Source organism: Amia ocellicauda, chromosome 5 (genome assembly GCF_036373705.1).
Source record: "Amia ocellicauda isolate fAmiCal2 chromosome 5, fAmiCal2.hap1, whole genome shotgun sequence".
Lineage (NCBI taxonomy): Eukaryota > Metazoa > Chordata > Actinopteri > Amiiformes > Amiidae > Amia > Amia ocellicauda.
The window spans coordinates 49,616,639-49,638,359 of record NC_089854.1 but is presented as its reverse complement, the minus strand read 5'-3'; the positions used below and the strand labels follow the sequence as shown (position 1 = coordinate 49,638,359).

Here is a 21,721-nt window from a genome sequence, read left to right as displayed (position 1 = left end):
GTCTAGATTGGGCACACAATCCCCCTTTGCCTTTCTTCTTGTGGTTTTACGGAATGTACGTTCTGTACTAAATTTGTATTGTGTGTCTGCAGAGAGATGCATCCAGTACAAACCGGTAGAAGCTGGTCTCGTTATGTGCTCTTTGGTGACCCCATGTACCGGGGGGGGGGGGGGGAAGGGGGGGTATTTGGGGCCTCTTCATATATATGTTAACTACCCTACATGTTTTATTTAGTTAGTAAACAAGAGCTGTGCAATCTGAAAAAAGAAATAGCAAATTTGACCTTATTTGAAACTGGTGATGTTAGCTTAACAATTGTCACGGTCTCAGGGGAGTTAGGACACAGGTGCAGTGTTTGTAGAGTAGGCTGACAGGACACAATGACTAATCAAGGACGTGGTTGAGGTCACAGGCTAAGGTCAAGATCAAGGAGGTCAAGAGAGAGACAGGACTAGGACAGGGAGCGAGCGAGCGAGAGCTAGGGAGAACAAGGAACCAGGAGAACAAGGAACCAGGCTTGGTGACACAGGTAGAACGACACAGTGAGGGGTTTATAAAGGGAAGCAGAAACTAGGAAGGCAGGAGCAGGACCAATGAGAGCAAAGGAAAGGAACAGAAGCGCATAAGGGTGTGGAGGAATGTTAATTGAAAGATTGACAAAGAAAAGCAGTGAAGGGAGAAGGAAAAGGCAAGGGAACATTGGCGGCCACTAGTGGGGAAAGAGGGTAAGAGCTTGGAACCATGACAGTACCCCCCCCCCACCCCCCACAATCGGCGTAGCCGAAACAGGCCGGACATTGCGGGGACAGCCACATGACAGGAACTGAGTCAGGAGGTCTGGGAGGCGGCCACGGGACAGGAACAGGGTCGGGAGGTGGCCACGGGACAGGAACAGGGTCGGGAGTTCTGGGAGGCGGCCACCAGCTAGGCACCAGGCCGGGAGGTCTGTGAGGTGACCACTGGACAAGAACGGGTTCAGGAGGAAGCAAAGGAGGTGCTGGACACTCTGGAGGGGGTACTGAGGAAGGCAGAACCACGGGCGGCGGCGCAGAGGAAGGCGAAGTCACAGGGGGCAGCGCCATAGATGCCTCGGGAGGCATGGAAGCCTCAGGAGGCAGAACCGTGGAAGGTGGAGCCAGGAGAGGCTCGGAGAACTGAGCTGCGGAAGCCTCAAGAGGCGGAGCCTGGGAAGGCGGAACCGAGGGGGCCTTGGGAGGCAGAGTTGCAGGAGCCGTGGAAGCCGCAGGAGGTGGTGCCGAGGAAGCCAGGAGAGTCTTGACAGGTGGAGCCATAGAAGACTCAGGAGGTGGAGCCTTAGAAGCTTCGGAAGTCTCTGGAGCTGGAGTCGTGGAAGCCTCGGGAGGTGGAGCCCTGGAAGGCTCTGGAGGAGACGGATCCGCAGAAACCATGGAAATCATGAACACAGGAGGCGGAGCCCCAAGAAGCAGAGTCCTGGAGACCTCAAGAGGCGGAGTCTTAGAAACTGCAGAGGGTGCGGAAGGCAGAGCAGCAGGAACCGTGGAAGGCTCCATTACTTTCAAGGCTGGCGCAGGTTCGCAGACCGTGGGGGGTATAAGTACTGGCTGGAGGGCAAGAGGCCAGGCTTGGTGACACAGGTAGAACTGACAACACTTCGCCCTGAGTGAGGGCAGTGAGGGGTTTATAAAGGGAAGCAGAAACTAGGAAGGCGGGAGCAGGACCAATGAGAGCAAAGGAAAGGAACAGAAGTGCACAAGGGTGTGGAGGAATGTTAATTGAAAGATTGACAAAGGAAACCAGTGAAGGGAGAAGGAAAAGGCAAGGGAACATTGGTGGCCACTAGTGGGGAAAGAAGGTTAGGGCTTGGAACTATGACAACAATAATTTGCTTTTAATTAATTACATTTTGTACATGTTTTTCCAAATGAAACAAAACTTCAGAATGTCTGATAAAGCCTGCCTGTGTAATAACGTATCACCCTCTATCTCCCCTCAAAATAACTTAAAAGCATTCAAGAACATTTAAACTTAAGGCCTTTATAAAGTAATTGGAATATAAAATGTGTGATAAATGCATCTTACCTGTATGCTCTTCCCCCGGTTCTAAAAGTGTAGGACAGCATTGAAACAGTTAACATTTCCACTGCTTCTATTAATTGGATAAATTTCTTGCTAAACCAGTTATTCCATGTTTCAACATGCACTGCTCTGACTGATCGAGCAGCTTTTATGTTTGGCCCCTGAAACAGTAATCTTTCAAATCAAAATTTGCATCATGAAATTTGAAGACGACTGAATCAAATCAGCTAATTAGGATGCTCTGGGTGTACTTCAGCATTCTTACAAATTCATGTATCTCTGTAGAAGATGCAAGTGGAACTAAAACAGTTTCGTTTTTTTGTTTTCTGACAAAGCACCTAGGTTTAACTTGAAATAAATAATTGAAGAGCACTGAAATTGTTTTCACACTTAAATATAATGCAAAACTTATTTTCCATGTCACTGTTAATGTCACATTCCTTTTATGCTTTATCATAAAAGTGCATGCCAAAAACCAGACAGACAAACCATCACATACTAACACAAGGGCATACCAATGATGTGACTCAAAGATGTGACAGATGTGAAACTATTCCAGATATGAACATGCTGTTGCATTCATAATAATAACAAAAACTAAGAAGTTTCCTTGTATTGGTTCTACCTATACTTTTACTTTCTGTGTGTGCTTCCTTATTCTGATTGATTAATATTATATTTATGTTCCTTTAGTTACCTCCTCTCTCTCTTTACTCTAGATCTACTTCTAATTATCATTATGGCTAAGGTTATTCAGTTCTTTCTGAAATTAATGTTTGCTTAATATAATGTCTATACCATGTGAGAATTCCATATTGCTATAATTATTATTATTATTATTATTATTATTATTATTATTATTATTACCATTAGTAGTAGTAGTAGTATTATGCAGTAGTTTCTATAATATTATTATTTTATAATATAAACTACTACTTTTTTTTAAACGATAATCCATACACATATTATAATACTATATATATATATATATATATATATATATATAGTTTTTTTCCTATATCATTATAAGCTACATCATTTATGCCAGTCAAAATAGTATTATGCTAGCTATACACTTACTAAAATAAAATAAAATAGTTATGAATTAATATAATAACGTTCTGAAATTAATTTAATATACAACACTTAAAAAATGTATCTTAATACCATAACCTAGCCAATTATTATTGATGTAATAATAATGCTAATAATAATGCTAATAATAATAATAATAATAATAATAATAATAATAATAATAATAATAATAATTGTATTATTAAGGGGCCAAGCAATGAAGTTGCTGGAACCCTATTGTAATTGTTAGGATTATTCTTATTATTATTATTTTTTTTTATTAGGCTTCCATGCACGAAGTGCTGGGAGCCTATTGTTTTTGTTAGGATTTTTCTTCTTCTTCTTCTTCTTATTTTTTTTTCTTCCGCCAGAAATTTAAAATGCCCCTAAAATGCTCATACATTCCTGAAAACTCACCCAACACGAATTTTTTGTAGACACCACTAATACCTGCATTTGCATAAAACTGCATGTGCTGGTCACATGGTTCTGCCGTCGTAATGCGTATTGTGAAAAAAATTGAAATCCTACGGAAATCTTCATCTCCAAAACCAAATGGCAGATGCATATGCCACTTCATACTCATGTATACCTTATGCCCCACTATTACGCTTGTTCATCAGAAGTCGCTCGGACGCATGCTTTGTCGACCATGTTGCATTTCTAATTCAAGCTCTTTTGCCTTCTACTCCAAAACTACAATTCCCATTGTGCCACAAATTGCTATGCATGACACTAGTACAGAGTACTACCAAGGTTGTTAAAGGCGAGTTGCCCCAGTGAAAAACATGGGTGCTGTGGACCAATGAAATAAAACGTATGCGTCGCTTCAGACAAGTATCACATTACCTCTACACTCCAATGCAGTACCCACATGAAACTCAGCACCTATGTCTATGTCTGTGCATTGAACATAAAACCTGATAATTAAGTTTGTGAGGTACATGGTTAAGCCACAATGTTGGATTTAACATGTGTCTGCGTATGAAAATGAAAACAGCTACTATTCCGGAACTCTAAAGCCCAGTGCCCTGAAACTTTGCATGTATTAGATAGACATTGCTATCTATCACATCTGCAAGAGACAAGTGACTGCATTCAACAATATGGCAGCCACAAGAAAATGACGAATGCAAAATACACGTATTTATAAAAGCATGAAAGTGACCCCAGAAAACCTATCAGCAAAATTCAAAACCTCACCAAATTATGTTACAATATGTCACTTATGACAGCAAATATCTTCAGAACTATAGCCTAATGTACTTAAACTGTCAGTGATTAAACGTCTGTCAAAGTTGATGAAGCCAAGCTGACAGGACACAAGACCTGTCTGTTGTACACCAACCAAAATGAGAGCTTCACATGTCAGTCACATCATGACATTCATTATGTAGACCTCTACCTCCATCATGTGGCCAAACTTGGGAATTGCATTCTGCATCTTGAATGACACAATGAAAACTTCACATATATGCTAGAATTAAGTGAAAAATACAATGGTACCTTACAAAATTGATGCATGCAATCAGGAAATTAACATTATACTTCACAGACATTGAAATACACACTCAAGTGACAAAATATTGAAAACCTCAAATCTATACTACATTGGATTAGAATTGAAAATTACACATTTAATAACACATGCATTTAAACTACAAATGCCTGCTCAAATCTGAAACCTACTGATACAACATGGAAGCCTTAAAAGTTGCGTGCAACTTCTAGTTAGGCTTCCATGCACGAAGTTTCTATTGTTTCTGTTAGGATTTTTATTATTATTATTATTTATTTATTTTTCCTTCCGCCAAAACTTCTAATGCCCCTAAAATGCTCATACATACATTAAAACTCACAAAATTCGCAAGTGTTGTAGACACCACTTATACCTACAAACACAGGGAAACTACACGTGTCGGTCACATGGTGCTGCCGCCATGTTGCGATTAATGGCGAAATTGTGAAATGCTACAAAAATCTTCTTCTCCAAAACCAACGGACACATGCATATGCCACTTCATACACATGCATACCTTATGCCCCACTACTACGCTTGTTCATCAGAAGTTGCTCGGTCTCACACATTGTCCGCCATGCTGCGTTTTCTGATTCAAGCTTTGGTGCCTTCTACTCCATCCCATGTATACCCACTGTGCCACAAATTGGTATGCATGACAGTAGTACAGAGGACTATCAAGGTTGTTAAAGGCGAGTTGCCCCAGTGAAAAACATGGGTGCTGTGGGCCAATGAAAGAAAAACATACGCGCCGCTTCAGACAACTTACACATTTCCTGGAATGCAGTACACACATGAAACTCTGCACATATGTTTAAGTCTATACCTTGAACATACAACTAGAAAATGATGCTTCTGGGGTATACGGTTAAGCCACAATGTTGGAATTAACATGAATCCGTGTGCGAATATGAAAACGGCTACTACTCTGGTACGATAAAGGCTTGATTGTGGTGAGTTTTGTCACCAACGGGGACACAGCACGGTGGCCATGATGCTTAAGGCTATGTCACATCCAGTAGTGAATATCTACAGAACCGAATGACCTAATGTCCTTACATTTTCAGTGGGCAACACTAGTACAAAGATCTATCAATGTTGATGAAGCTGATAGGATATAAAACATGGCTGCTCTACACCAACAAAATTTCAGCCACATCATGACATTCCTTATGTAGACCCTGCCTCCATCATGTGGACAAGTTTGGAAATTGCATTCTACATCTTGAATGAAAACTTCACATATATGCTGGAATTAAGTGTAAAATACAATGGTACCTTACATAATTGATGCATGCATACAAGAAATTAATATTATTGTCCAGTGACACTGAAATATGCACTACAAATTACAAAAGATTGAAAACCTCAAATGTATACTACATTGGATTGAAATTGAAAATTACACATTTAATAACACATGCATTTAAACTACAAATGCCTGCTAAAATATGAAACCTACTGATACAGCATGGAAGCCTTAAAAGTTGCATGCAACGTCTAGTTATTAACATCGTTTTAACAAGACTGCTTTGTTATCCAGATAAAGTTGGGTCATACAATAACCCTTCTGCCAAAGATATACGCCCAATATTCATAGGGTCTGCGCACCACACAGTGGGGCATGCGTGTCCCAAATGGCTATTTGAACATAAAAAAGTTTACAAACGAGAGGAGGCCATTTGACCCATCGTGCTCATTTGGTGTCCATTAATAACTAGGTGATCCAAGGATCCTATGCAGTCTATTTTGACCCAAATTTTCAGCTTCAACCACATTGCTGGGGAGTTTGTTCCAGATTGTGAAAACTCTCTGTGTGAAGCAGTGTCTCCTGTTTTCTGTCTTGAATGCCTTGAAGCCCAATTTCCATTTGTGTCCCCAGGTCTGTGTGTCCCTGCTGATCTGGAAAAGCTCCTCTGGTTTGATGTGGTCGATGCCATTCATGATTTTGAAGAGCTGAATCAAGTCCCCACATAGTCTCTGTTCCAGGGTGAAAAGGTTCAGTTCCCTCAGTCTCTCCGTGTAGGACATTCCCTTCAAACCTGCAATTACACAAAAATGCACATTACTTGGCATATTCAAAACCCAGTTTTGCATGGTGTAATCCATTCTGCACCATTCACCCTTTAATTGTATGCATGGTGCAATATAGGTTGAGTGGCTGAAATTATTTATGATTCCTGCTATATTTGTAGGTCTGCGCCACACAAAAAAACAGCTTTGCAAAGCGCAAAATAATGGAATAAAAAGGATCATGATAACTTTTTTTTGCACTATTTTGGAGATCAGCTCCAGTCCAGCACACAGCAACATTATCCCTCTAGTCCTGCCCTGCTCAGAGTCACATGAATAACCGATATGGTACCGATATATTACACACAGAAACCAATATAGTATGCACACAAACCAATATAGTCAAAATTTTAAAAAATGCCTTTTTTTTGTGAAAAAGCTTGGTAGTAATGTAATATAGTTTGTCTAATCATGATCAAATATGCAGAATATTATAGTACAGGTTGTCTAGTTTAATTGTATGGGTGTCACATACCTGTACTCCTTATAATGTCCATATTAAACACATATGTGTCTTAGAAGTTCCAACCAGGCAAAAATGGGTGAAGTGAGTGAAATGAGTGTGAAGTGATTATATATATATATATATATATATATATATATAATCTGTTTTTCCTGAAATGGTATCAGAGTTGAAAGAACAATTGTAAGGCGATTAATAAAGCTTTTACACAGCTTCTTTTAATTATAATTCCATTTCGTTTCAATTACACAGTTCAGGCAACTTGAGCAAATGTAAGACTTGTAAGCAAAGATATTGAACTCATTGATATCCAGTTAGAGTGGATCATTAATCGAATTCAGCCAAACTAAATGTAAAAAATCAATAACAGTACATTATTAATAATAACTATAATAATAATAGGGCATCCAAATATGCACTGAATTTAATAACAACGCATGAGTAAAATAAATAAATAAATCATCCATTTGCTTTGTCAGATGCACCATGTAAGCACTCTATTTTCAAAAGATAAAATTAAACTCACTTTCTGAGTAAGTAAGCTAATGAATAGATTACTTACATAAATCGCTAAGGATATTGCAGCTACACAGCACTGCAGTAGGAGCTAGACACGTTCATATTGGCACACAGTAGTAGTAATGTACATAATAGCATTATGTTTGATTCTCTTTCAAATCAAAAGACCATTACTAAATGGGAAGAGCCTTCTGACTTGCCAATCATGTGACAACTGCTGCTAGCAGGAGGACATCCCGCCCCCGGGGTCTGTGAAAAGTCTCCTCCTGCCAGATGTAACCTGCCATTCCTTCTTTCACCTGTGTGAAATGGCTAGTTCTAGCCTTACGATGCAAATTATCTGGAGAATTGTGCTCAGTGTGATTATTCCAATCTTTTGGGATTCTGCAAATAAGCATTCTTCTCCAATGAGGTAAGTGTTGTACAGCAGTAGTCTTGCTTATAGAGCTGGCTTCAGTCCCACTACAGAGATCTGTGTGATTAATGACCTCTTTCTGTACCTTTTCAGAGATTCTGTTGATTGGAGCCTGTTTTGACGGATCCAAGGATCAGAAGCGGACTCTGGGATATACAGGAGAGTGTCTCACTGAGACTTGATCTTTGGATTGCACCTCCTCCCCATCGAAGTCTTCGGGAAGGCAGAATGTCTCTCAAAAGACTCGATCCACGTATCACGCTTCCCTCCCTACTGAAAGCTCCATTTGACCCCCCAACGTCGATGTCAACAGGACATCTGTTTATTGACCCCCTCCACGTTGACCCCCCTTGACATGATACCCACAACACCAACGGGCAGGGGAGAACACACAGACTCCTTGGACAGGATCTGCAGTAAGGAGTTGGGTGAGGTTGTCCTGCCGAATCTGATTCCTGGAAGGGCAACGAGAGGAGGACATCAGGATTGAGCTCCTCACATCCACCAGGATGTGAGCTAAGGGAGCCTTCCACCGCTGCACACGGTGCGAAGCCAAGCTCCTGTCCGATGACAGACATGAGCTGTGCGTAAGGTACCTGGGGAAGGACCACACACTGCAAGCACTCAGAGGAGAGGGTGCAGCCTTCAGGAGGAGGATGAGGTGTAGGAGGGTAGGGAACTCCTCAGCCTCCTCTAGGGTATCAGCGGCTGATCGTGGAAGTCGAGGAAGATCGGCTGGAAGGTTTCCCCTGCGGAAAGGTGGGCCAGATCTCTGCAGAGGATGCACACGCTCCCCAAGATGCACCTGCCTTCGCCACACCTCTCCCCACCACAATCATTGTTGCTCCCCTCCGAGAAGGAGGAGAGAGACACTATCCCCCCAGCAGAGGGAAGGAGAGGAGAGCTTCCAGTGGAATCTCAGGTGCCAGATGGCTGAGATAACTGCACTGATGAACAGCCAGTAGACGATGCTGGACAGCATCTGGGCCGACTGACCGTGACTCCAGCGTGCAGGAGGACACTAGTCTGGTGGCACAACTATAATTTACACACAATTTATGCCTCGGGTGGGGTGCAGTCTGGAATGGGGTTGGTGTACAAGGGATGTGGAGCTGTCTCTGGTCATCCACCCACATCAATGCACAGGAGCTACAAGCAGTGTCACTAGCACAGCATCACATTCAGCACACCCTGACGAACAAGCAAGTTCGGACAGACAACATGACTGTGGTAGCTTACATCAACCACCAGGGGGGCATACGCTCCCCAGGACTGCATCATGCGACATCTCCTGTGGGCCTGGGCAAATCTCTGATCGATCAGGGCAATACACCTGCCAGGTGAGTCCAACACAGTGGCGGATCTCCTCTCTCTGAAAGCCCCAACAGCTCAGAATGGAGATCGCATCCTCAAGTGGTGGAGCAAATCTGGGAGAAGCTGGGGTGAGCTCAAGTCTACCTCTTTGCTACTCAGGAAATTACTCAGTGCCCCCTGGGGTTCTCACTGAAAGCAGATAGGGGTCCCCTGGGTGTGGACGCTTTCACTCACCCATCGCCTCAGGAACTGCTATATGCCTTCCCCCTACTGCCACTTCTTCCATTGACACTGGAGAGGATTTGCCAGGAAGGAGCCCAATTCCTTCTGATCTCCCACCAGTGGCCGAGACAGTTATGGCTCACAGCAATGGCACAGATGCTCGGCAGAGAACCCTAGCAGCTTCCACTACACAAGGACTTGCTGAGTCAAGCGGACGGACTCCTGTGGCACCCCAACCCAGCACAGCTGCAGTTGTGGGATTGTGTGACAGGACGCTGTCTGTCACTGCATGGCTGCTGCTGACGCGCACTAATTAGGTGCTCATGTACTGCAGCCGTATTGTCCGCTGCCTCGCAAACAGGCGATTGTGATGTCAGCACCAGCTGTGCTTCAGCTAATTAATGTCTCTCTCTCCTTCCTCGAGTAGTAGCTGTTCAATGCAAAGGAAGACTGACGCTTGTGCCTTACAACTGCCCAGAGCACCATTTGTTTTGTTGTTTCCTTCTGTTTGTGTTTCTCTTGGTTTCCCCTTTTTTGTGTGGACTGTTGGCAAAGAAAGCCAATTGTGCTAACCCACAAATCCCGCAATAAAGCCTGGCCAACGCCGGTAACCCTGAGATTCCCTGTGGTTCTTATACCTGGCGTCTATGTGGTATGCTGACACTCCTTGTGGTATTCTCCTTACACTGGATAATTCTCATTATAACAGTTTATTATTCCTTGATAGATTTTATTCCTTTATATTTTTCTCCCTGTGATATGTTGCATGATTATTAGCACTGTCACAGTTTTCTTATGTATTTCTGTGTTTTCATGTGTTTCTGCTTAAGGGATTCTTTACAGATTTATGTTAGATTTATATAATTATTATCATTACTGTTTTCATCAAAATGCTTATTACAAATATTTTTGGTTCTATAATAAGCGTTAATGTTTCAAATTAATACATTATGTATTATTGTAGCTGATAGATGTGTGTGATTGGTTATACGTGCATGTGCGTGTCCTTGCGTACATTTGTAGAGGGAGTTCTCGCGATATGCTTCATTCATGATAAAGCATCGGTGAAGAAGCATCGCTTGAATGTGTATTAATTTAATATCATCCTTAACAGGTATAAAATGTACAAAATGCACACCATCATTGTTCTAATCGCTTTATAAGAAAGACTGTTTTCTATATTGATTGTTTTACGAGATGTGTATGAGTGTTATGTCTGTAAACTCTGTTTAATGTTAACGATCGGTGCTGAACACATGGTTAGCAAGTGTGCCACGATTAGCGTGCATGCTGGTGAATGAGATGACTGAATTACAGACAGTATATATGTAGTGTAATTGTATGTGTTTCATGTTTTCCTTTATTCATTCATTCATTCTGTGTTGTGGGTTTATTTCGTGCTGATTCACTGATAGTATGAGTATGTATATGACGTCATGAGTAGGCTATGTAGTCGAGTGAACTTATTTACATACATGGCATGAATGAAATTGTGAAAGTGTTTACATGAACAGCATGTAATTCAAAGTTGTGTTGACACTATGCACATGTGTTAATGTACATCATTTGTATTCATTTATGTTGAGATTCATTCATGATAAAGCATCGGTGAAGAAGCATCGCTTGAACGTGTATTAATTTAATATCATCCTTAACAGGAGTACTACATCTACAGTTTGGCCCCTGAAAGACTCCACCTAATTTCACATGGTCTGCCAGACAGTGTAATAGAGATGCTACAATTGTCCAGAGTCCCTTCTACCAGAGCTCAATACACATATAAATAGTCTGTCTTCCAGAACTGGTGCCTGGCCAGACATGTGGATCCAGTGTCCCATGACTAAAATCCTGTGCTTTCTACAACAGCTGCTGGAGGAAGGGAAATCACATCCACTCTGAAGGTCTATCTGGTTGCTATTTTGGCATGTCATGTTAAGATTGTCACTGTTTCCCCAGGAGCCCACTTATTGGCAACTCAATTCCTGAAGGGTGTAAGATGGTTGAGACCACCATTGAAAGGCACAATTCTGGCCTCGGACTTGGAACTAGTGCTTCACAGGCTTAGTGAAGCCCCTTTTGAGCCCATTTCCACAACGGAACTCTTGTGGCTTTCTCTCACTTAAGGTTGTCTTCCTTTTAGCAATAACTTTAGCAAGGACAATTAGTTAAATTCATGCCTTGTCTGTGGATAAAGCCTGTTTGATCTTCTAAGGAAACAATGATAGAGTCACACTGAGGACCAACCCGACCCTCCTACCCAAGATTGTTTGGCTTTTCACATAAATCAACCTATCGTCCTCGAATTATTTCACCCACCTCCACATGAGTCGGATGAGGACCGCAGACTTCACCTTGGAACATAGGAGACTATGTGGGGAGTTGATTCAACTCTTCAAAATCATGAAAGGCATCGACCACATCAAACCAGAGGAGCTATTCAAGATCAGCAGGGACACACAGACCCGTAGACACAAATGGAAGGCATTCAAGACAGAAAACAAGAGACACTTCTTCACACAGAGAGTTGTCACAATCTGGAACAAACTACCCAGTGATGTGGTTGAAGCTGAAAATTTGGGAACATTTCAAAATAGACTGGATAGTATCCTTGGATCACTTAGTTACAAATGGACACCAAACAAACACGATGGGTCGAATGGCCTCCTCTCGTTTGTAAACAATATGCCAATGACTTCAAACAGGTATGAGAAATTAAATCCGGTGTTTTCTATTTATGTGTAACTTGGGACTGTTTTTGGTTTGCACTTCAAATGATAAGGAAGTTGTACAGGTGACCAATCGTTCAATAACAGATATATTCTGATGAAGATTACATGTCTATCAAACATTATTATTATTATTTTCTCGTTTTTTGTTTTACCTCCCTAGTGACTTTTCTGTGAACCAAATCCATGTAAAAAGCATAGTTTTGATGTGTCTAGTGCAAGTGTCAATACTTGATTTGTGTAAACATCACATACATTATTTTTTATTCACCCCCCCATTGATTAGTCACCGTGAACCCTATTTTAAGAATGTAATTCTCTCCTTACTAATTTATTTTCACAGAAGCAACAAAAGAAAAATGTCTGGGCACTAAACAAGGAAACAACTCAACGGAATATTCAATGAGCTTTGTTACCAGCTGAAGAAGGTGAGGGAGGACACCAGACCTTCAACTAGAAACAGTGTTATTTCATTGTTAATTGCCTAAGGGCATAGAGCGATCATGTGCCGTTTTTATACATTCGCATGTCATTTAGATGTCTTCTGTCTATTGCAGAAATCCATTCAGCTTTTACAAATATATAATAGTTTTATATTATTATTGCTCATTTTATTGTAAGTTGTACATGTTAAGTTGTAGTTTATGTAGTTTTTAGCAAAAGCTATACAGTGCTGTGATGAGATACATTCAATAAACAGTGCTGAATATATGGCAAGCCAAATTATCATTTAGAGATATCTTTAATTCATTTAAATATATCTTCAAATATTTTGAAATATCTCTAAATCATTTAAAGATATCTGCAAATAATTTAACAATATCTCATTTGAAAGTACATTTAAATATATCTCTAAATTATTTTCAGATATCTTTAAATGATTTAGAAATATCTTTAAATAACTCAGACATTTCTGCAAATCATTTAGAGATATCTGCAAATCATTTAGAGATATCTGCAAATCACTTCCTGTTGGAACTTGTTAATTAATTTCTATGTAACTGAATGAGGAAACAGGAAAGGATACTCTCAGCCAAAATACATGAAGTCATTTGAAGATATCTTGAAATTATTTGCAGATATCTCTAAATGAACAGGAAGTAATTTTAAGATATCTCGAAATGATTAAGAGCTATCTCTAAATGAATAGGAAGTAATTTGCAAGATCTCTAAATTGTTTAAAGATATTTATAGGTATGTATATCACATTTGCATTGTTTTATTTGTTCTAACAAAATATAGTTTTTCTCTCTTGAATATGGACATGTACACAGTAGCATAAAGGGTTAATGAAAAACCCATTTTGGTAAAACATTTTTTTTTTGTATTTCATTAATCATATTTACATTTTTAAAGTAATTTCAGGTGTTAAAACATTATAATTATTTTCAAAATCTGGTACATGAGAAGGGTTTTAATTTATTCATTGGGAGTGAAATGGTTTAAAGGACAATGAGGGTGTATGTTTTATATTTAATAGTATGTTAACAAAGTATTTAGAAGTTTTGAAAAAAAAGTATTATGTATTTCTATATATAAAAGTGGCCATAATTCACATTTTTAGATTTTAAAAATATCTTAATGTATTTCACAACATACAAAAACTGCAATTTACATTTTTTAAAGTATATTACAAGATGCTTTAATATATTTCCCACAAAATACAATATAAAAACTATATTTAGATGATTTGATCATATATTTCTTATATATTGATATATATTACTTAATTCCATATTTGTTTGTATTTTCACATCCCTGTTTATATTATGATTTTATTGTATTACTCTGTGTATTGTACATACTGTGTTGTATTGTAGAGGACTCTAGTCATGCCAATAAAGATTATTGTTACTTGAATTTTATGTTTTGTAAAACATATCAATATACAAACACAGCAATAATTTATATATTTTAGAATGTATTGTAGTGTATTACAAGATATTATATGTTACAGGATGATGGGACAATATATTGTAACATATGTTAACATATTTTTAGTTGTTGTACTGTCGAACCTCATTGGCAAGACACTCCTCGAACTACTCTACTTTCTTTCTTTGTGTAATGGCAGTGTGTTTCGGATACATACTTCCCTGCTCAATCAATCAGCTGAAATAAGAATTCAGTCCATTTTAATTGGACGTCAGAAAAATTTTACTGAAATATGAAAATCAGAGACCAAAGAAACAAAAGATTATTCTGTTGCTGCTAATGTTTTTTAAAAAGCACATAGAAACCTGTTTTTCTTTCCTTTCAATGAAGCAGGAACAAGAAAGGAAACACATTGGGTAGAAGTTTTATGCTTTCATGTTATAGGCTACATTCACATTTACCATAGCAATATTTGGCAGTGTGTATTTTCAATGTACTACATTCATCTGCCACTTTCTCTTTCCTTGTCCTAATCAATTATACACAATATACTGAAAGGTGAAAGGTCATGCAGTATATCACATATCGTGTGTCATGTATCATCCAGAATCCAGAGTTTCCCACTTGTAATTACAAAAAATAGTACAATTACGATACCAGTTCAGTGTATCCTTGTGTAGTGTAGCAATGTTTATTATTCACTGGATTCGTGAGCTGTGCATAAAACAACTTTCAAGTAGCAAAAGGCAGCCTGACAGATGTAGGTTCAGCACCAAAACAAATAGTGCATTATATACTTTATTTTCATATACGGACTCTGGAGCAGTGAAAAGTTGTTCACTGGAGTGATGAATCATGCTTGTCCGACTGACGAATCTGGGTTTGGCGGATGCTAGGAGAATGCAACCTGCCCAATGCATATTATTATTATTCAATTTACACAGGTAAGTACAGTAAGTGAGGTCATACATCCTGGAAAGTAAAAGCTAACTGTAAAGATTGGTGGAGGTAGAACAATGGTTTTCATGGTTCGGGCTAGGCCGCAGTTCCACTGAAGGGAGATCTTAACTATACAGCATACAATGGCATTCTAGATGATTTTGTGCTTTCAACTTTGTGGCAGCAGTTTGGGGAACGCCCTTTCCTGTTTCAGCATGACAATGCTGCCATGCACAAAGCGAGGTCCATGCAGAAATGGATTGTCAAGATTGGTGTGGAAGAAATTGTCTGGCCTGCAGAGCCCTGACCTCAACCCCATTGAACACCTTTGGGATGAATTGAATGCCGACTGTGAGACAGGCCTAATCACCCAACATCAGTGCCCAACCTCACTGATGCTCTTGTGGCTGAATGGAAGCAAATCCCTGCAGCAATGTTCCAACATCTAGTCACTGGAAAGCCTTTGAGTATGTAGCATCATACTCAAAAAGGCTTGAGGCTGTAATTGGTGCCAAAGGTGCTTCAACAATGAATTGAGCAAAGGCTGTGAATACTTATGTACATGTGCTTTTCTTGTTTTTTATTTTTTATTTGCAAAGATTTTTTTTAAACATATTGCAGCAGCATATAATGGATGTTGTGCACAACCAAATAAAATAAAATGTCAAACGGAAATAAAACTAATATGGTTCTGTCTTACTTGAAGAGAATAACAGGTTGGTCCCGACACGTTGACAAAAAAATAAGCTGTGGATTTAATGTAGACGCTGATCCGAAAAGAAAGGAAGCCTCCCTTTGTAAATTGAATGTCTGCAGCTCTTCTTCGACAAGATCTTCTTAGAAGATGTGCTCATGTGCTCCTATTAATGAAGTAATTATTCAGGTATATCCTGGATGACTTCAACTGTCCTCACCTACCATCCTCTTGGGAGACTTCAACATCCTCCTCTCCAATCCCTCCCACTGTGCCAGATTTCTTCCTCTCCTTCACTCCTTTAACTTCTATCTCTCCCCATCTCCCCCCACTCACAGGGCAGGCCACCAGCTAGACCTCATCTTCTCTAGAGGCTGCTCCCTTTCAACACTCTCCGTGACACCCGTGGACATCTCAGACCACCACTTCATCTCCTTCTCCCTTTCCTTCCCCTCCCTCCCTCCCACTCCCGCTGTCATATCCTGCTGCAGTCTCTGCTCCATCTCCCCCTCCACCCTTGCTTCCAATGCTCTCACTCTGTTACCTTCCATTGACTGTTTTTCCCATCTATCTGTCAACTGTGCTACCTCCTCTTTGTTCTCCTCCCTCACCTCCTCCCTTGTTTCTCTCTGTCCTCTCACATCTCATCCTGCCCGTCCCTCCCCTACTCAGCCTTGGATCTCTGCTGTTCTCCGCTCAACCTGAACTAGTCTGCGTGCAGCTGAACAGAAGTGGAAAAGGACCAAACTCCCAGCTGCGCTTGAACTCTACCGCTCTCTACTGTCTACATTCTCCTCCTCACTCACCTCAGCCAAGAAGTCTTACTTACAATCACTCTTTGAATCCACCATCAACAACCCCCGCAAACTCTACTCCACCTTCTCCTCCCTCTTTGCCCCCCCTCCGGTGCCAGAGGACTAACTCTGCCTCCTCTCCACTCTCCTTCCTCCAGAGCCCGCTCCTTCTCATTTGAATTGCTCTGTTTAATGTAAATTTGAATTTGTAATGTTTCATGCCTTGTACTTTGTAACTACGCTGGTCATAAAAGAGTCCACGCTTCTTACTGATATCCACATTCACATTTATTCTTCCCTGAAGTATCATGGAACACCGTGAAAACTAGAAGATAGACAAACAGTTTCAAGCACAAAGCTAAAAAAACACATTCATACAGGTTACTCTGTCTCTCATTTCTTATACAGAAATATACAGCGTCTCACAATTACTTATAACAAAGCTTAATAGTGCTTTACAAAGGTAACTTGCTAATGGTAATGATTACCCTGTTCGCCTGGTAGACCAGCTGTAGAATAACAGATGGGAGCATAAAAGTTAGCTGTTTTCACCCGCCATTCTCTCGCTTCTCCGCGCTTCCTCCAACTTCCGGGTAATAGTCATGTGATTTGCACTAAACAACTCATTCCTCATCATAAATTTAACCCTGGCAAGTTTCCATTCATTACGAGGGAGCTCTTCTTCCTTGACAATAACAATATCGGCAACTTGCACATTGCGCCTTGGAGCATGCCTACGTTGCCTAAGAGTGATATTGGCAAGGTATTCTTTCCTCCACCTGTTCCAAAATTGCTCAGACAGATATTGCACCCGTCTCCACCACTTTTTGGCATACAAGTCTTCCTTTAAAAAATTACCTGGTGGGGGCAGCGGAACAGAAGATTTCATGTTGAGCAGATGATTTGCTGTTAGTGGCTCCATACTTGTGGGGTCACTGATACTATCAATAGTAAGGGGACAGTTGTTTACAATGGACATGGCTTTGTAGAAAAAAAGTCCTTAAAGAAGTGTCATCCAATCTTCCAGCACTGTGAGCAAGGACAGAGCTAAGCACACTCCTCACTGTTCTGATCTGTCGGTCCCATATGTCTCCAGCATGACTTGATCCTGGCACATTCATGCAGAAGTCAGACTGCTTATCTGCTAAGTATGTAGCCACTCTTTCTTTGTCCACTTCCTTGAGGGCTCTTTCTATTTCATTTCTTGCTCCAACAAAGTTGGATCCCTGATCTGATCTGATATGTCTAACGGCTCCACGGATGGCTATGAAACACCATAAAGCATTGATGAATGCATCGGTCGTCATGTCTTCCAACATCTCTATGTGAACCGCTCTGCAGCATAGACATGTGAAAAGGAGCCCATATCTTTTGTTTTCCTTGCGGCCTTGCTTGGTATGAAAGGGATCAAAACAGTCCATACCGCACTATGTGAACGGTGGGGAGGGGTCAATGTGGTCGCTGGGTAAATCACCCATGCGTTGTTCCTCTGGTGGTGTGCGGGCTCTCCTACAGGGGACACACTGCCTTATGTACTGGGCTGCTGCCTTACTGCCACCAATAATCCAGTAACCATTGGCCCGAAGTTCATTTAGGGTTTGTCCTCTGCCTTGATGTTGTGTTTTCTCATGATGGTGTGCGAGGATGAGGCATGATACAACACCATCTTTTGGAAGGATTATTTGGTGTCTCAGATCAAGCGGTGCAGATGCTCTACTCAGTCGTCCTCCCACTCTCATTATACCATCTTGGAGGAATGGGTCAAGCTGATACAGTAGGTGGTTACAAGGCAGCCTTCCAGATTTCTGGCTGAGTATGTGCAACTCCTTTTCAAAGGCATCTTTCTGTGCAAGATTGATGAGAGTGAGAGTAGCCCTCCTTCTTTCCTCAACATTTAAGGATTCTGTCTTCTTAATCTTCTTAGCTAATTGTTGAATCCGAGCAATGACGTTCACTGCTGTGGTCCATTTTGAGAACCTTGCCAGTCTCGCTTGAAAATCCACTTGCTTTGCAGCATCAGTTTTCAGAACTTGGGTTGCCTTGACCTCAGGGTCTCCCACCAGCAGCTCTGAAGTTCCTTGGTTTGTAACTACTTCGCTCTCCCATAGGAACTTGGGTCCTGTGAGCCAATTTGACTTGATTAGATCTGCTACATTGAGGCCCCTTGAGGCGTGATCAGCAGGGTTCTGTTCTGTGTCGACGTAGAACCACTGTTCTGGGTCAGAGGTTTCTCGGATTCTCTGGACACGGTTTGTGACAAGGACATGGAACCTTCTGGCTTCGTTATTGATATACCCAAGGACTACTTGTGAATCTGTCCAGAAATATTCTCTGTCAATCTTGAGCTCTAGCTCCTCCTTTAGCATACTGCTCATAGCACCAGAGATTACTGCTGCAGTGAACTCTAATCTTGGTATGGTGACTATTTTTGTAGGAGCGACTCTTGCTTTGCCCATGATCAAGGTGCAGTGCACATTATCTTCTCCCACCAATCTGATGTAGGAGCACTGACCGTAGCCTTGACTGCTAGCATCTGAAAAGTGATGCAGTTCCACTCTCAGGACCTTTCCAATGTTTTCTGGTGTGAAGCATCTTGGGATCTGAATCTTGTCAAGGTTTCTTAAATCATTCACCCAGCTCTCCCACCTTGGCTTCAACTCACTGGGTAGTGGTTCATCCCAACCAATGCCTCTCTGACACATTTCTTGCAGCACCCTCTTTCCTGGTAGGATGAATGGGGCCAAGAATCCTAATGGATCATACACTGAAGCCACAATTGAGAGGATTCCATGTCGTGTAGCTGGTTTCTCATCAAGTGAGACCTTGAAGGAGAAGACATCACCCTCCACATTCCATCTTATTCCTAGCACTCTCTGTACTGGGAGATCGTCGTGGTTGAGATCCATGTTCTTCATCTCAACAACAAGTCCAGTGACACCGATAGACTCCAGTACCTCTCGACTGTTGGAGATGTATTTATGAAGGTGTAACTTTCCTTTAGCACACAGTGCTTGGGTTTCTTTCACCAGCTTGACTGCCCCATCAATCGATTCCAGGCTTATGAGGCCATCGTCTACATAGAAGTGCTTTCTGATTAAGTTAGCTGCTGAAGGGTACTCTCTCTCATTTTGGCTGGCAAAATGCTTCAAGCCATAATTGGTGCAGCCTGGAGATGAAGATGCTCCAAAGAGGTGAACCTTAATACGATATTCCCTGGGCTCGGACTCTGTATCTCCATTTTTCCACCACAGGAACCGTAGATAATCTCTATCTTCCTTGCTGACGTGGAACCTGTGGAACATTTTTTCCACATCACACATGACAGCAATGGGATGTTTACGGAATCGACAGAGCATTCCAGTCAGCCCATTTGTAAGATCAGGTCCTGCTAGCAGATGGTCGTTCAAGGCAGTGCCTTCATACTTTGTAGAACAGTCAAAAACTACCCTGATCTTATCTGGCTTCCTCGGGTGATAAACGCCTTGATGTGGGATGTACCACACACTTCCTGATTCTGGTTGCTTGTCTGCTCTCTCTGCATCGCCATCTTTAAAGACACCTTCTATGAATCTCACATAATCATCCTTGAATTTAGGATCTCTGTCCAGTTTCTTTCTAAGGTGCTTCAGGTGGACCAAAGCAAGCTTTTTATTGTCAGGGAGGTAAGGACATCCTTTTGAATAGAAGTGTCATCTCAAGGTGGCCACACTCGTTCTGATGGATTCTTTCCTTTAAGACCTGCAGAAACTGAATATCTTCTTCAGTATACACTCTGAGCTTTGCTTCAATGACCTCAATGTCTCTTTGACTTTCAAACTTTTTCAGTTGTGGATGTTGTGCATCAATGGCAGCTTCCCTTTCAAATTCAGCTTTCTTTGCAGCCAGCTGTGCGGCTGTCTCTGCTCTCTTGACTGAAATACTTGGGGACTCTGAGAGACAGTTGGAGCGGTGGCTCTTCTCCTTCAATCAGGCGCACTCTCATTAATCCCAATAAATCTGCTGTCACAGCTACGCTTGCATTAATTTTTCTCCGAATTTCTTGGCTTGGTGCAGTTTGGAGCCGTATGTTGTTGTATAACTCTTTTAATTCAGACTCAAGCTTCTCAACCACATCCATCATGTCATACAAGTCACTCTCAGAGCACACCTGTTTCAGTTTTGTACGAGCATCCTTAACTTGGGTTTTCCATTTCTCATATACTGAATTGAATTTAAATAAAAAAGTAAAAGGAGAAACACAGAGATAATTGAGAGTAATTTTCTCTGACTGCACCCACTACTGCACTTTACTTTCCAACGACTTACATGTGCTCCTATAGATGAGATGGTGTATCACTCATATATGCATTTACAAAAAAAAAGTACTCTTAAGTTCACATAAAAACACACAGCAATATCTTCATGCAGAGAAAACACATTCCTAGACTGAGATTACTACAGTATTTAACTATATAAACAATTCCAGCACCAATGATATATACATACAGATTTATATTTAGCATTTTCTATATAACATGCAAATTGTATACTTTCTTACCTATTAATGAAGTAATTATTCAGGTATAAAAGGAAAAGGAGAAAGAGACTGCACCCGCTACTGGACTTCACTTTACTTTGCAATGACTTACATGTGCTCCTACACACGAGATGGTGTAACACTCATATAGGTAGCACTGCCATAAACCATTAGGTTGCTGCAATGTGACGTAATGCGTGCCTGAAAGTAACTTAAAGTGATATCGCCTGCTTTTTTTTTTTAGTAGCGAAACTGCAGGTGGGTTACATCTCCATTCCACACACACACCACAAAATAACCAACATTCATACTTATAAAAGAGCAGTTTCATACAACACAGCAGCAAAGACATGCAAGGCAAATTGCAAAAGTTGAAAACCAGCTTATCCAGATCCATCCAGAGCTGGTTCACTGGAAAGGGCTGATGACAGATCCTTTCCATTGGTGAATACCATCCCCATGTTGCGCATTGGATTGCAAACAACAGGAAAGACATGATGTAAACAAACAGCATGTTTC

The 21,721-nt window shown here is 41.0% G+C and overlaps 1 long non-coding RNA gene across 1 annotated transcript; it reads right to left on the bottom strand.

Moving 5' to 3' along the window:
- Positions 1–6,043: 6,043 nt before the first annotated feature.
- Positions 6,044–21,327, bottom strand: LOC136750461 (uncharacterized). Its single transcript, XR_010816874.1, has 2 exons — positions 21,224–21,327; positions 6,044–6,694 (listed from the first exon to the last, which is right to left on the bottom strand). It is a non-coding gene; the product is annotated as an uncharacterized LOC136750461 (long non-coding RNA).
- Between the last annotated feature and the right edge of the window lie 394 nt (positions 21,328–21,721).